We start from the raw sequence: 16,948 nt of genomic DNA, 5'->3' as shown, positions 1-16,948 counted from the left end.
TGAACACAGCCCGGTCCATCACACAAACTCCCATCCATTGAATTTGTTTACACTTCCTGCTGCCTCAGGAAAGCAACCAACATAATCAATGACCCCTCCCATCCTGGTTATACTCTCTTGCAACCTATTCCATTGGGCAGAAGATGCAAAAGTTCATATGCATGTACAAATAGATTCAAGAACAGCTTCCTCCCTGCAATTATTAGACTTCTGAATGGACCTCTCAAATTTTAAATTTAAGTTTGATCTCGTTCTCTCTACACCTTCTCTGCAGCCATAACATTGTATTCCTCACTCTGTTCTATTATCCTAATGCACTTTGTATTGTATGATCTGCCTGTACTGCTCACAAAACAAAGCTTTTCGCTGTACCTAGGTACATGTGATAATAATAAATTAAATCACATCTTGCATTGACTTCACTGTACCAATAATGGCTACATCAATGTAAAAATCTATTATTTGCATTATTTTTATGCTGCAGTATTGAAGAATCAAAAGATACAAAAACAGTGAGCTAACTATCTTAGTGTTTTTTTAAAATAAAAACAGGAGTAGGCCTTTCGGCCACTTCGAGCCTATTCCACCATTGAATATAATAATCACTGATCCCACCCTCCTAACACGTACTTTCCTACGCTTTCTCCATAACCCTTGATTCCGCACTAATTAAAATCTGTCTATTTCAGCCTTGAGTATATACTCAGACTCAACCCATACAGCTGTCTGTAGCAAGGAGTTCCAAAGACTCACAATCGTCTGAGAGAAGAAATTTGTCCTAATTTCAGTCTTAAATTGTCACCCCTTTATTCTGAGAATATACCCTCTGGTCCTAGGATCTCCCGTGAGGGGACACATGCTCTCAGCACTCACCCTGTCAAGCCTCTTAAGAATCCAATATGTTTCACTGACAGCACCTCTCAACTTTTGAAAGAACTATCCATCTAATGTCAATCCCCATCTTTTCTTATAGCTCTACAAATCTATTCTTTGTTTATCTATCCAATCATCTTGAACAGACTGCATAATTTTACTTACACTATGTGCACATACAATGTTAAATATTATATTTAGTCAGCATTGGAAAGTCTATACAATGAAAGTTGATTTTGCTTATCAAAACTAACAGTCAGAGTTTGCTTTAAGTGGCGGATTACTGCAGCAATGGGAGCTTGCAATGCCTGTTTTCTACAGATTGCAATGTATCAAAGTGATGAACTGCAAACAGAGATGGGAATTCAGGGTAAGGATGCATGGATTTATATAAATTTGTCACCTGCAGTTAGACCAGTCCATGCATAATGAGTCTCTTTCAAAACTTCACAACATTTCTCTCCCATGAAAGGCCTATTGAGGCCTTACACCTTGATACTGTCAGATAATCCAGCATGGAATGGCCTTCCTGAACAGGTATAGCGCTGTAATACAAACTTCAAGTTACGATAACAAGCAGAGTCCATGGGCTGAACGTTATGGGTTTTTGGCTAAGTCCAAATTCCGTTGAGAGTTTTTCCACAAAGTCTGGCCAGTTTTTTCACCTATTTTTACCAAACTCACCTCATTGATTATATACCCAAACCCAATGGCATTCCTCACAACCAATCACAGCTCCCATCTTACCATGCACTGTTCCCAGAACAACTCATCACTCAGCAGATATCCCTCAATTCACCAGTAACCCTAGTACCTATGCTATCTTTAAAAGCCCATTGTGCAACTGGACCAGCATTGTCAGTCCAGAGCTGCCCTGCATGTTTCCTGAAACTTGCTCAGATATGGCACACGGGGGAAAATTAGCACCTCACTCAGTGGGCAGGGCCTTGGAGGTTCTGCTGGATGGTTCCCTGGCACCAGCAGTGGAAGACACGACACCAGGCTATGCCAACCTGGTCTGAGGTTGCAGACTCAGCCACCTGGAGGACTGGTCAGCATTGTAAAAAAATGGTCAATGACTTTCTCTACTCCGCCAGTGATCCCTCAGTCTCTGTTCTGTACCCTATCCCACCAAATTCATTTTCTACCACTCTGAATATTGCCTGAGCATCTTCCCTCACTCATCCACAAAACACCTGCCACTACCATGCCCTCCCTACTTTCACAAAAGGGGTAAAAGCTGTGCTACCCACTTTCATCTCTCCTAATACCTGCTTTTCTCTTATTCTAGGAAGAAAGCTGCCCACAATATGGCACAAAGAGTCAACTCAGCTGATGGGCTGCCAATTCAGCTCCTCACCCCTGAAGTGGAAAGCATCCTGACACTGACCTCTCCAAGTGGCTGACTATCCGTTTCCAAGTCCCCGGACTAGTATCCGAGGATTCCCCGACTGTGCTGAGTCCCTGAGCAAAGGCTATCCCATTTGATCTGACTGACAACTATCACAAGCTTCCTGGCTTTGTGTCTGCACTAAATGGCAAAGCAAGGCAGAAGTAATGTAAGCCACATATCTCTGGCTGAAGGGGCAAAGTGCAGAATGGCAAGGCAAGGCAGCAATGCCGTAAGCATTTAGGCAGGGACAGAGTGAGTGAGTGCTGTGACAGTGAGTGAAGAGCCTGGAGATGGAGCTTGCTCGAATCTGTGCACTGGCTGTATCCCCTGAGCACACTGTGTCCTTTCCTGCAGCATTACAGTGAAGCATTGGTGAAGCATTGAAGTGCACCGCATCCTGTTAGTGGATCAGAGCTGTGACATGAAAGTTCAGGGATTTTGGCGCATACCAGATGCCGATGTCAGTGGAAGTAGGGTCTGTTGGCTGGTGCCTGAGATGTTGGTTTCCAGAGTCCAACAAAGAAATTGTTTGGCAACCTGCACTCACCAGGTACCTGTTCAGACTGCCATACTTCGTTTTCTTGATGTCTAACTTGTTTGGGGGGCATTGGTAAGCTGGAATGCTGATTATTAATGAGTTGAGTTGGGCTATCAATAAGGCATTTAACAACCAATAGTCTCCATTAATTGACAACTCACTGCTCAGTCTGAACGATGCAGCCTATGACACGATTTGTGAATCGAATGAGAAGTCCAGCAATGCTGAGCTTGAGAAATGTCAGTGCTTATCCATATGAACAACAGCATTTTATAGATGGCACCAGTGCCAGGGATGCCAGTCAGTTCCAGACATCCTGGCAGTGGCTTGTTGTTCTGGGAATGGTGCATTGCAAGGTGAGATTATAATTGGGCAAAAGGGGTACCAGAAGGGCGGAGGTCAGTAGTTAATGAGGTGAGTTTGGAAAGAAATGGTGAGAAATCTCAATGGTCTTAATGGACCAAAACTTTGCCAGAAAAAAATGTAAGATTCTAATAGCTTTTCTATGTCCAAGTGGTTCATGACAGCAAAAACATAACCCATCTTCAATTTAATGTTCTGTAATTTCTAAAAAGGACCAATGTGTCCTTTTTCTTGGTTGCTGATGGAAAAATGCGGAATTTAATTATTCTTAAAATTGTAGTTCTGCATCTTTGAATCCATATTAAAAAAAGCTAGGTTTTTTTTTCATCCTGTTATCCTGTTAGACTTTGGCTAACCTCCAACCCAGTGAAAGAACTGGACAGTATTTTACTTTTATTGCAGTCCTCCTCAATCAAGGTTAATGAGCTCTGTCTCAAATTGCTTTCTCTTTACCTCCCTCCCACTGTTGCTTTTTACCTGATTATTTTCCCATTTAAACAGGATATTGTCTTTCTGCTCCTTTCAATTTATTTTAACTCTAATCCAACCTCCCCCAACATTTTTGAGGATGTAAGGCGATTCCTGTCAGTTGGCAGTGAAGACAAGCCTGACAGAATCCCAGAGTCATAGTGACTGAGTTTCAATGTGGTCATTACAAATTGGCACATTGAAGGGCAGAAGCCCGAATTGGAGGAGAGTGACTGAAGGGAGATAGAGTGCATTTTTATACTGGCAGAGGGTTGGACTTACTTCATCGGCAGGGACGTAATAAAGCGTGATTTGATCCCAGTGCACTGACAGCCATGGCTACACTGCTAACACTCTAACCTCTGAGACAGAAGACTGTGACTTCACAATCCTGCTCTGGGAACTTAGTCTGGTACTCCACTGCCATATCCAAGGAGTGCCACACTGTTAGCAGTGCCATCTTTTGGATGAGATGTTAAACCAAGGGCCCCATTAGAAGGCAATGGAGTAGGGCTTCTGAGCCTGGGACTCTCCTTCTTTGCTTTTGGTTTGTTTTCTTAATTTTCTCTCTTCTCTCTTTTTTCACTCTTTTATTTTACTTACTTCTTGGTGAAGAGTTCAGTCGTGGTTAGGGCATCAGTGGTGGTGAGTAGGCCCAGCAGCGTGGACTCATTGCAGCGGTGTCGGAGGCCAGTTTGGGTTCCCAGTGGTATCTGTGTCCAGCGAAGATTCGAGGAGATGGCGGTGAAGGTGAGTTTGGGCCCAGTACAAGACCAGGCGGCATCAGCAGCAGCTTACATTGTCACGGCAGCAACATAGTCTAGTCTGTGCCGCTGCACCACCCGGTGGCATTGGTGGTGTCTGCATTGGCAACATCCTTCGAGGACTCATAGTGGTGAGGACGTTGGTGGAGGCCAGATAGCGCCAAAGAAAATGCAACTTTCATTCCAGCAGCAGCGGCATGGCAAAGAAGACTTGGGCCTGGCCACCGGGGCCTTGGTCCATGACGGAACACTTAACAAAAAGGACTATAAAGTTGATTTCTTTATTTTTCTGCCTTTACATTCTATGTTTTGATTTTTGTTTTTGCAATTTAAGATGGTGCCAGAGAGTGGCAACACTATGCAACACTTTTCACTGCATTTTGTAATAAGATAGATGTGAAAATAAATAAATCAATTCAAATCAAATCACTTACCCAGTCAAGAAGACGTAAAGATCCCACAGCACTATTTCAAAGAAGAGTGGGGTGCTCATCCCCAGGGCCCAGATCAAGGTTCCTCTCTCAATCCCCCTCACAAAAACAGATCTCCAACCATTGCTGCTTGGGGGTGCCTGCTATATGAAATTAGACTGCCATGTTTCCTACAGTGAAACATTTTGAAAGTTTTACTGAAAAGGGGGACATGTTGCCAGAACTTTTTGTCTCGTACTTTTTATAAGGACAAACACAAGAATGCTTAATTTCAAACAATTTAAAACTATTTATATGACAGAAGAAGATGGTTCTGATTGGTTGACAAGTTAATTCTGACTGGCCAAGGTATTGCAATGGAGAAAGTAAATGGGCAGGTATAGGCTTTCAAGCTTCATTAGCAACTCAAAAATGTTGCAGTTTCTGAACACTACATTTCTTTGCTAAGAATGTGTCCCTGCATGTGGATATATATTGTAGATTAAATGAAAATGTTATGAGTTTTAAAGATTATTTTAAGTTAGCTACTTGTACAACTGTTATTTCACTTTGGGTTATTCAGCAAATGCTGTGCAATCAGGGAATCAGATCTAACAGCAAGCATTTTATTTTGGGTTTTGCAAGCATAGGCCAGTTGTACAGTCATTCAATTAGTCAATAACTCAAACACACAGCCAACATACCTGGCATTATATTGGCGCTGGCATTCAAAAAAAAAGTCTCGTGTTACTTGTAATTCTGTGACTGAGCAGCATTTGCTGAATAATCCCATGTGTGCTAATTATAACACTAACACCCACTTTAAAATAATCAGCTGAGCTTATGACATGACTCAGTCACACTTTCTAATTGCCCTAAGTTCAGAACCTGCTGCTGTTCTAAAATAAGGCCCATGGTCACTCCTTCTGAATGTAAACACTCCACTACATAACAACTCAATGTGTGGAGACATTTTAGTTGCTACTTGCCTGGATTCAAATACCATTTGAACAAGAAGTGCACAATCACATCTCTGAACAAAAGTAGAAAATACCGATCATACAGCCTTCAAGGGCAACTGTCTTGTGGTGCAATGGTAGTGGTATAAATGTTTGGATTCAAGTCCCACCTGCCACAAAGGTATGTCTCAACACATCCAAGCAGATTGATTTAAAAGCTAGACTTTCAGGTCACTGGTTGTTAGTTAGGGAGGAAGCAAACATTTATGATGTTGTATTCCATAAGCAGGTTTAGTCGTAAGCAAAAGATTTGTGTCAGGTTTATTACTTCATCATTTGGCTTCGGAATGATTTAACATTGAGCAAGCTCTGCAAACAAAAGAACAATAAGATAAGGCACTGGGACTGAGAAGAAGAAAATGGGTGGAACATGTGGCATGAGATTCCAATGGTGACGTTGAAGACATTGACCAAAGATGAGTAAGCAATATTATTTCAGGTAGAATCTGTGTCAAATAGTCTGATAGTGAGGTAATTATTATTACTGTCTTGATTTTAATTGCCGTGGAGTCTACCCAAACTCATAACACTTCAAAAACAGTGTTATCGATAAATTTGCCATATTTTGCATATCTCCGTATAAGTTAATGCCCAACCACAATATTTTCAGGACATTCATTTCAAAATGATTGTGTGCACTGCATGTTTGATTTTCCAGACTGTGCTGGGAAAAGCTTCCTGTTGGAAGTATGATGTAGAATGTTCCACTTATGCTGCAAAATCATTGAAGGAATACAGATATATCTAATTCCGCAGGGGCCTGCTCAACTATCAAATATACATCCTCAGTCTTTGATCGTCTGCAGGAAGGATGTACACACAGAGACTAGTTAGAAGGATGTAAGAACTAGGATAAAGGGTAGCAATTTAGCCTCTCAAGGCAGCTTCACCATTTAATATGATCATGACTAATCCCATCATAGCCTCAACTCCACTTTCCTGCCTGCTCTCCATAACTGCTCAATCCATTACCAATTAAAATTCTGTCTATCTCCTCGTTAAATCCACTCAGTGTTCTGGTATCCACCACATTCTGTGATAATAAATTCCACAGATTAATGAAAGAAGTAATTTCTCCTCATCTCTGTTTAAAATCTGACACCCCTTATTCTAAAACTGCGACTTGTCATTCTAGATTGCCCCACATGAGGAAAGACCCTTTCTGTGCCTACTATGTCAATCCTCATTAGCATCCTACTTACCTCAGTTAGATAGCTTCTTCATTCTTCTAAACTCTGGGGAGTATAGACCTAAACTGCTCAATCTCTCTTATAAGACAAATCCCTTGTTTCTGAAATCAATCTAGTGAACCTCCTCTGAACTGCCTCCAATCCAACTTCATCCCTCCTCAAGTAAGGGGACCAAAACTGTCTCTGCCACGTGCTTCACTAATGCCTTATACTGTTGCAGCAACCCTTCTCTACTTTTATACTCTATTCCTTTAGAAATAAATGCCAAAATTCCATTTGCCGTCCTTATTGCCTGCTTATCTTCATGCTAGAAGGCCTATCTCCATTCTTTAACACAGCAGCCCAGTTCTCAGCATGGCATACCAGCCCTTACATATCACACTTCACTCCCCCCACCCTCCATCATATCCTCTCAGAGAACCCATGCCCTTTTAGAGACTCAACGCCGCATCAGATCTTGTATGACCATGGCCCCATGCCCCAGGCTATCTCAATGCTCCCTCCCCATATATTCTCTATAACCACTCACCCTGTATCCACAGTAGGATATCTTTGAAATAGACATTAAAAAATAAAATTGTGACAATATATTAGAGCTACCATATTCAAATATGTTTCAAATTGAAAAAAATCTCTTCCAAAAATCCTGTTTCAAAAAAATTCAAATGACCAATCTGTTTTTAAAAACAAATATTCCTCTATTTGCAACATCAAAGACAGATAGTACTTTAATGACGCCTTAAAATTATCAATTAAGATATTGATACAGCATCCCCTGCAAAAAAAGGCAGTTCATAATAACCTCAGCTATCAAAGAAAATGTCATCAATACTGTCCATTTGAGCAGAAACAGAGCATTCTCTTTTAGGCTGACATTCATCTCCATTTCAAAACATATTACCTATCAATTAATGAAATCCAGCAGATCAAAACTTAGATTTTGACTTTACATAAGAAACAGGCCCATTTTTAAATAATAAATGAGACTGGACATTTAAGTCTCAGTCTAAAACATGTCAGGAAATCTTCTCAGGACAGTTTTCTAAAGTATTGATTATATTATGTCATTTTCTCCATTGGGAAAAGTACTGAAATTAATGTTAATATTTGCACAGTAATAGGAAATGTAATGAGCAAATTGTTTTTGCAAGGCAAATATGAGGAAGCACTGCTTTAAAAGAGATTCTTATTATCATACTGCATTTAATAACAATATGTGAATTAGAGTATGCAATTTTCACTTACTTTTCAGAATGTTGCCAACTCCTAAGCAGGCTTCCTCCAGTGGTAACAAACTCTCTAAGGAGGTGCATTTTAGGGTTCCCAAAATGCACACCAACATCTAAAAACAGTGTGCAGGAGGAAATACACTTTTCTTCCAATCCTCACAATGGGGACTCTGGTTTCAGAAGAGATACATTTTGCTCCCAAGGCCTTTCAAACTTGCAAAAAAAAAACCACATTAAATGATGTACAGTCAGGGAGGCAGAGAAAAATTTTTTTTCGAGCAAAAAAAAATATGTTTACTATTTTGCAATCTAATTCAAACATCTATTGGGAGATGCAAATCAGCTCCATATTATCTGTATTCAATTGCTTTTTCATTTTGAGTGAGTTTAAATGAAGTCCAATGTGTAGGAATTAAATAAGTTGTGAAAAATAATGTGTACAATGTAAATATATTGAAATGTACTGCAGCAGTGTGTGCAAGAGCTTGAATGGAGAAGATCCACAAATTATGAATTGGGGTTGTGTTAGTTGAATGCATAAATATTTGCTTATGCTGTGTGTGAATTTTACAGCTAACAACCATCAAAATGAAATTTGTACCTCAAGGATCTGTTTTGGGGCCACTGCTGTTTGTCATTTTTATAAATGACCTGGATGAGGGCGTAGAAGTATGGGTTAGTAAATTTGCGGATGACACCAAAGTTGGTGGAGTTGTGGATAGTGTGGAAGGATGTTGCAGGTTACAGAGGGACATAGATAAGCTGCAGAGCTGGGCTGAGAGGTGGCAAATGGAGTTTAATGTGGAAAAGTGTGAGGTGATTCACTTTGGAAGGAGTAACAGGAATACAGAGTACTGGGCTAATGGTAAGATTCTTGGTAGTGTGGATGAGCAGAAAGATCTCGGTGTCCATGTGCATAGATCACTGAAAGTTGCCACCCAGGTTGATAGCGTTGTTAAGAAGGCGTACAGTATGTTAGGTTTTATTGGTAGAGGGATTGAGTTTCGGAGCCATGAGGTCATGTTGCAGCTGTACAAAACTCTGGTGCGGCCGCACTTGGAGTATTGCGTACAGTTCTGGTCACCGCATTATAGGAAGGATGTGGAAGCATTGGAAAGGGTGCAGAGGAGATTTACCAGGATGTTGCCTGGTATGGAGGGAAGGTCTTATGAGGAAAGGCTGAGGGTCTTGAGGCTGTTTTCGTTAGAGAGAAGAAGGTTAAGAGGTGACTTGATAGAGACATACAAGATGATCAGAGGATTGGATAAGGTGGACAGTGGGAGCTTTTTTCCTCGGATGGTGATGGCTAGCACGAGGGGACATAGCTTTAAATTGAGGGGTGATAGATATAGGACAGATGTCAGAGGTAGGTTCTTTACTCAGAGAGTAGTAAGGGCGTGGAATGCCCTGCCTGCAAAAATAGTAGACTCGCCCACTTTAAGGGCATTTAAATGGTCATTGGATAAATATATGGATGATAATGGAATAGTTTAGGTTAGATGGGCTTCAGATTGGTTTCACAGGTCGGCGCAACATCGAGGGCCGAAGGGCCTGTACTGCGCTGTAATGTTCTATGTTCTATGTTCTATGTAAGTAAACTCTTAAGATTTATTATCTGATTTGGCCAAAAATCAGGACTTTTTTTTCTCTTGAACTAGACTTTGAAATAAAATGTATCTGAGAAGTTGTTTATATTCAGATGAGTGATGAAGTCAGTATACATACATATCAATTTTAACAATAAGGTTGCACCCATGATCTGTATTTCCCTGAGTGTTTCACAGAGTTCATTCTAGCCAGACTTGGTCAAATGTCATTTTCGTCTTAATAGCAGCCTCTCCTCTTATATTCAACTCTTGATTCCATGTCTATGATACATTGAAGCTGAGTGAATTGGATTGAAGTAGTGCTGAGCAGCACTGAGTAGCTATCACTTGATGGGTGATTATTGAGATGTGCTCTGCACCTTGCTTGCAAAAAAAATTGAATCCTAAACATACCCAGCTGACTAGCAGGTCTAAATGTGTAAAAAAGAATGAGAGATCTTCTTCTGTATGGAAAGAAAATGTGTAGATTTTGCAGGCTGGATTCTGGAGAAGCTATAAATCATTCTGAACCCTCTGTATTGTGAAGTGATTTACCTTTGAAGGAGGGCACAAGAGAATTCAGATCCAAGTCTAGTCACGCCAAGCCAAGGGAGTTCATCACTTACCTATAAAGAGCTGATATGAACATAAATAGTTAACCTCTATAAGTAGGAAAAGCTTTTGTTTTGCAATTGTAGAGAAACTCTGAGAAATGTAAGAATTCCAATGTTTTGTTCATCTTATTTCTCTGTGCAAAGACTGGAAAGATATGATTTAGAACCTTTGCATGTACTTATTGATGATTTTTATGATGATATTTTTGAAAGAAAAACTAATGAGCTAGTCCACAACACTGTCACTGCTGTAATGGAATATTCCCCACTTGCCAGCGTGCAATCCTTGCTAAAATAGACAGGTCACTTTGGGGAACCATATACCACTTAGACCAGGAAATCCATAGATTCCACCTGAAATTTGAGAAATTCCCTTCTTGGAAATCCTTACAAGTGCCATGAGGAACTAAAAAGGTTGCCAATGTTTACTGGTCCTATTGTAAGATCATTGGTTTGCTAAATTTCAGGTATTTTCATCAAATTACGCTGACCCTACTGCACCATCCTGTACAAAGACTTCCTAAAAGTATGTAGGTATTCTTTTCACAAGAAAAGTGAAGAAAATGTTAAATTGTAAACAAGGTATGAAAGCAACTGAAAAAATAAGAATCTTTTCCTGCGTTCGCACAACGTAGCTGTGCTCCATACATTGGAATGAGATCCTCTATATAAAAGAATCATGTACAGGCATTCTATGACTATCCTTCTCAAAGTCCTCTATGTCCTGCTGCATCAATTACTTTGTAAAATTGCCTTTTGTGTGTGAAACAAATGCTGACCACTGGCAATGCCTGATATTCCCCAGTTGTAGAGTCATACAGTAATACAGCATGGAAACAGGCCCTTTGATCCAAACTGGTCCATGCTGACCATGGTGCACACTCAGCTAGTTCCAATTGCCTGCATTTGGTCCATATCCCTCTAAACCCTTCCCATCCATGTACCTATCCAAATGTTTTTTAAATGTTGCTATTGTACCTGCCTCAACCACTTTCTTTGACAGCCCATTCCATATACGCACCATTCTCGGTGGAAAGAATTTGCCCTTCAGGTCCTTCTTAATTCTATCCCCTCTCACCTTAAGGCTAGGTTCATTGGAGATGTAACCAATGGATCCAGCTACAGCTGGGGTTATCGTCACTGTTGCTGCGAAGCAATGAGGGTATAAAGAAAAGGAGGAGGAGGAGAAACACATAAGCACAGGATCTACAGCAAACTCCAGCAGTTGCTCAATAGCCTCCACACGAAGAATTCACTGCTGAAGATTCCCTCAGGACATGGAGGAGATAAATAGGCCTGGATTTGATCATTCCCAATGCCATTTTCCTGTGGATGAGCAATGTACAGTGTCACCACAGACTGAGGATGTCTGGAACACTGTCAGAGAACTCTTCCATCTGCTTGGAGGGGGGTCCTGGAACTTGAAGGAGTGGGTGATCATTCTATCCTGGTGACTGTCAAGGAGACAGCCTCACTATACATTTAGGCACAAAAGCAGAAATTACTGCAAAAACTCAGCAGGTCTGGCAGCATCTGCGGAGAAAAATCAAAGTTAACATTTCAGTGACCCTTCCTCAGAACCAGAACTCTGATTTCTCTTCGTAGATGCTGCCAGACCTGCTGAGCTTTCCCAGCAATTTCTGTTTTGTTTCTGATTTTGCAGCATCCACGGTTCTTTTGGTTTTTATACCTTTAGGCAACTGGCTGTTTCCAAGGATCCATTGAGTACTTATGTGGTCTCCGTCAATCCTCAACCTGTTACTGATGAAATCTGTCCCTCATCACACCACTTCTACTCATTTCCCCACTGGCAGGGTCAGAGCTACAGCCCAGGCTTTGCCAACGTAGCTGGGTTCCCCGGTTACAGTGCACTATGGACTATACATGTTGCATTGAGTGCACCTGAACATAAAACGACAGACTTCATCACCAGAAATGACTTCTATTCACTAAATATAGAAGTCATCTGTGATCATTGCTATCAAATCTTAGAGGTCTGTACCAAATAACCCACCACAATGCCTTTATCTTTGATAATTCTCAGGTTTCTGCTTCATTTCGAGACCCAAATGGTTGCTGAGTGATGAAGGTTACCTTCTGCAACCATGACTGGCAACGTGTCAATTTCAGACTGAGATGAGGAGGAATTTGTTCTCTCAGGTGGTTGTGACTCTTTGGAACTCCTTGCCACAGACAGCTGTGGGGGCAGAGTCTTTGTGTATATTTGATGCTGAGGTAGATTCTTGATCTGCAGGGGAATAGAGCGTATTGGGGAAAACGCAGGCAAATGGATGAGAGGTGTATTGGATCAGACATGTTCCTATTGAATGGCAGAGCAGACTCAAGGAGCTAAATGGCCTACTCCTGTTTTTATTTCTTATGGACATCCAGTTCCAACAGATGTGAGTTAGATGAGGTCATCGGTACTGACCTAAAATTGATTATTTATTTCCGGAGAGATAAGCTTTCCGGGTTTAGTAATCGAAGCAAATGTATCTTTTTTAATTTGCATCTTCTATCATTCAATAAAAGTGAATATTTTCAATTGTTTGAAATCTTTCCAACAAGTGAAGCCCTCACACTGAACAATAGCAAGGTGTTATCAAATGCTAGGAGTTCTCACATGGTATGGCACTAAGGATGGGCAGCACCTGTATCTGCAGTTCCAGTGACAATCAGTCAGGTGATGCAGTCAAGTGGCAGCACTTTTTCAACTGTGATATGCTACATACCATGAAGGGTCACCCAAGCCACTGACATGCCCCAGAAGCTATTCATTTTTTCCCTCTCTATGCGTATTGTGAATTTCCGACTGGCAGAGGTTGACCTGGGGCATGACTGGCTTTGAAAAATGGCACCACTGATATGAATCTTGGAAGGTCCTGGCAGTGGTGTGTATTTCCTCTGGTGGTGAGTTTGCAATAGTGATAGTGCAATGTTGACTGGGCACGGTTCATTTACAATGAGATGAGCAGCCGAGAATTGTGGGAAATAGCTCAAAAAGAGAAACCTTTTATGGCAGTTAGTCAGTTTTTGGTAAAATTCTGCCCAATTGTACAATTTCTAGTGTATTGTGTCAATATGATAACGTATAAATGTACAAATGATCCTGTACTGAAACAATCAGGGATCATCTTTCCTGTAGGTCCTCATCATCTATTTTTGAAGATCTATTTCCAATTCTGCCAAAGTCTCTTAGCAATACGCACAAGAAAGTATAAACAAACAGCAGATTCTCATAATCTGTCACCTTGCAGATCTAATTTCTTTGTTTAAGCAGCAACTTCTCAATTCCTCTACTATTAGTATACTCAACTAATCCTTTGTGCTCTACTACTATGCATGTTCTTTTGTATAAAAATAAACTACAAATATCAGAAATCGGAAACAAATCTGATGCTGACAGAAATGAATTGTCAATACTTACTTTTTGTACTTCAGTTGCCAGGGACTATTTTGATGTTTATGACATCTAGAAGGAGGAACAAATGGAATTCATCATTGTGAAACTAGAATTACAGAATGGTTACAGAAGGAAGCCATTTGTTGCATCATGTCCAGACAGTTCTCAACAGAGTCATAGAGTCATACAGCACGGAAACAGGCAACTGAACTAGTCCCATTTCCCTGCGTTTGGCCTGTATCCCTCTAAACTTTTCTGTTGTCACTAGGTCAAAATCCTGGAACTCCGTCCCTAACATCACAGTGGGACTACCACCATCTTCTCGAGGGTAATTAGGAAGGAGCATCTCATTGCATCTATTCCACATCCTTTCTCTGTAATGCAAATATTCCTCTTCATATTCCAATCCACTTTACTATACAGACACAATTGAATTTGCCTCCGCCACATTCTCAGGAAGTCCATTCTAGAAGCTTATCAATTCCTTTGTAAAATGTCTTCTTGCCATGCCATTGTTTCTTTTGCCATGTATTTTAAATCGGTGTTTTTTGGCTCTTGACTTTTCTACCAATGGAAACAGCTTCTTCCTACTTACTCTTACTAAAGTCCTTACTAACTTAACACTTCTATTTAATCCCATCTCAATCTTCTCTTCTCTAAAGTTAATAACTCCAATGAGGTGAAGTTCTTCACTGGAAGGTAGGCAAACAGGAGGCTGGAAGAACATAGCAGACCAGACAGCATCTGGAGGAAAGGAGCAGTCAACATTTCAGGTATTACCCTTCTTCCCTGGAGCCTGTCTCAGAAATCTTAGTGTTTTAATTGATAGGAACTCCTCAACAGCAAAATAACAAGTTACATTCACGTAAACGTATTGTGTGACTTCAAATCCTGTAAGAATAAACATTTGCCTTTTTAAAAAGCATTTGTCAGAATAGACCCTCTGATCTAAAGGTGAACATTGCTTGGTCAACCCATACCAGACAGTCCCACGGCACCCATTGTGCACATCAACAACACACCAAAAACAGACCTATGAATGAATTGAAGCCTCGTATATGTTTCAAAACAAATAAAAACCTAATTTTAATAAATGTAATATATGACAACATCTCATTTATTTACATATTCTCCAGGCTTCAATTTACTGCGATCAAGAAGCCTGGAATAAAGCATTGCTCCTGTTGGAATACAGTGAGATACTGAGTTTAATAAATTTGGGAGACTTTCACAAAACAACTCCACACTTGTTGCTTATGTTCTTGTGCAAAAGAAATTGCATTATGTATGTCTTCGTGTTATCTTACTGCACTGTTTCTCACCAGTTATTTATGTGCATAGCAGCCTAATGGACCGGCTAAGATTTGTTGTAATATTTACTGTGACAGTCATTCTCACTTTAATAACTTTTTTTGAGATCACATCAGCAGAACAGAATCCGTTCATCATCAGTAACCAGGGAAATGCTCCTGCTTTGTGTATTGAGTGTTGCTGCTCTACATGAATACAGGTCAGCCAGAAGCACACTATATTGTTACTCGGTATGGTTCATAATTCCTTGTTTTATGACAGTAAGCTGTTCCAGTTAAAAAGGCATATTCTGAATACATTACTGTGTTCAGTCCTGCACTGAACTACGATATAAACCTGTGTATGTAAATTGATTGGAGTCAAAGTTAAATGCCTCATGTTGGAGCCATATAGCAATGTCTTTTGGTCCCATTTATATAGTATTTATTAATTGATCGCAGTAAATTGAAGCCTGGAGAATAAACAAAAAGCCAAATGCTTTTCAGAGGATGTGAAATTTCTCATTGTTAGATGAGTTTACAGATAGGATTCTACCATTCGTCATGATTTACAATGGATACAAGGCAGAGAACTAAAAATATACACATACCACTGTACAGTGAAATCAGCACTTTATACCACACACAGACTCAGTGGACTGTTTAAAGGAGTTTATATTTTTTATTTCCAGCATCTTTTAGCTAACTTCAGTAAAGACACATGCTAAGATCTCACTGAAGATACAGACTAGCCTATTATTTTGGCTAATGTCAGTGACTAATTAATGCACAAATTAGCATGCGTTTGCTCCTGCTCCTCTATCATTTTACATTTGTTTGAAGTAATGTTGACCTGAACAACTAATTGCCAATATAAGAAAATTACTTAAACAATCTAAATTTGTTTCTGAAAATAATTGTGCTTCAGCAGTAATAATGGAAAGAACTAAAGGGTGAAAGGAACAAGGTTAATTCAAATGGTTTAGTTGATAGAGAACATGAATACTGTATTCAGAGTGTGACACGGCCAGCGTCGAATTTTATCAAGAATTGTCTATGCATCAGTTTGAGGGAGTTTCGTTGAAGGCTTCTCTCTCATAGCCCTAACGAGTTGCCTCACACAATTCTCTTCTGTTCACCTCATGGCTCTATTTTAATATAGTCAGGCTGGAAGTTTATTGCAAATATTTCTTCAGTAAATAGAAAACAAATAATCAAGCTGATGGCAAATTGAGTATTGAAATAATTCCAGTTCTGGTGCCTTCCAGTGGTAACATTTTGATTTTCTTCTGTAGTTGAATTTAGGGTCCAATGCCTATTTAGTCATGAATCTGAATTAGAGACCTAATCTTATAAGATTATTTGTCTTTATACCTTCAGGGCATATGGAGTTACCTTGTGCTACTGTACAGAGAAGTTCAAGAATCCACGTTTCTTCAGTACTGAAAATATCAGATACGTACCCTCTGCCCCACACTTTGCCACTGATGAACCCACCAGAAATTGGAGGCATACATTTTGTTGCTTGTATTGGTGTGTACTAATTAATTCTCCCTGTTGAATGAAATGGGGGAATAAATTCATTGTAAAGCAGCACAAACTTTTCAGCTCTGATATCCAACAGTTCACTGGCTACAAAAACTCACCACCTACCTAATTTACATAAAAGGAAAATGCACTGCTGACAGCTTCAAAGTGACAAGAAAGGGCACTGTAGGAGGCTGTATTGACATGGTTGAGCAGAGCTTGATCATTGCTAAATGTGGGAAATGGTTCAGGATGGCATTGTTATTGCTGGATTGCGGCCAA

Source organism: Rhincodon typus, chromosome 5, assembly GCF_021869965.1.
Source record: "Rhincodon typus isolate 14 chromosome 5, sRhiTyp1.1, whole genome shotgun sequence".
NCBI classification, from domain to species: domain Eukaryota; kingdom Metazoa; phylum Chordata; class Chondrichthyes; order Orectolobiformes; family Rhincodontidae; genus Rhincodon; species Rhincodon typus.
Note: the sequence above shows the minus strand (reverse complement) of the source record.